Source organism: Vulpes vulpes, chromosome 10 (genome assembly GCF_048418805.1).
Source record: "Vulpes vulpes isolate BD-2025 chromosome 10, VulVul3, whole genome shotgun sequence".
Taxonomy (NCBI): domain Eukaryota; kingdom Metazoa; phylum Chordata; class Mammalia; order Carnivora; family Canidae; genus Vulpes; species Vulpes vulpes.
The window spans coordinates 81,812,393-81,813,446 of NC_132789.1; positions in this window are offsets into that span (position 1 = coordinate 81,812,393).

Here is a 1,054-nt window from a genome sequence, read left to right on the forward strand (position 1 = left end):
TCTATTTTGATTTGTCAATGAATTGCTTGTTAGCATGGAGGAGGACAGGCAAACACGTGAGGCAGGTTTAGGGTATTTATTAGGGAGGGATGGAGGCAATCAGGTGAATGGAAGACTGACCACCATCACCTCTCCTCCTAAGAAAGGCTCACAGTGATATTTCAGGGACCTTAATTCTTAACCCTGGCTGTCTTGAGAATTCTCCAGGAGGCAGCTTTTAAAATATACCAGTGCCTGGGCCCTACTCCAGACCAGTTAAATCAGAACCTATGGGGGTGGAAGGCGGGTGTGCGCGAGCTCTGAGCTTCTGCTTATTTTAACAGCTCCTGGGGTGACGCTAGCGTGCAGCCAGCTTAGGCACCACTGCTCTACGACACACGGGGCGCGGCCTGGGTCACCTGCTATTGCTGACATCACAAGCAGTCCGTTTTGCTGCCAGACCCTTAGAGCCCAGTCTTCGGAAGCCATGAATGTCTGGCGGTGTCCCACCTCTTCGTGCCACCTGCTTCCTCGCCACCGTCTGCAGCAGTGTGCCGCTCCCAGCGAAGGCCGGGAAGTCACGTACCTTACAAATTCTCTGGTTAAAATTGGGGGTGGCCAGGAGGTAGGGGCTTGCACTTGTGCGCTTCTGTGATCGGCTGCTTGGCAACTTCAATAAGAGACTCAAGCTCTGCCTCCCGTGCGGGCGGGGTCGCAAGGTTCGGGGAGCGCAGTCCCCCGCTCCCGCGCCAGCAGGGCAGGAACCCTCCGCTGCGCGCGTGCAGGCGGCGTGGGCAGCGGCCCCCGCAGGGCCCCCGCAGCGGCCCCCCCGCAGCGGCCCCCCCGCAGCGGCCCCCACAGCGGCCCCCCCCACAGCGGCCCCCCCCACAGCGGCCCCCCGCAGCGGCCCCCCCACAGCGGCCCCCCCACAGCGGCCCCCCACAGTGGCCCCCCCGCAGCGGCCCCCCCGCAGCGGCCCCCCCACAGCGGCCCCCCCCCGCAGCGGCCCCCCCACAGCGGCCCCCCCCACAGCGGCCCCCCCACAGCGGCCCCCCGCAGCGGCCCCCCACAGCGC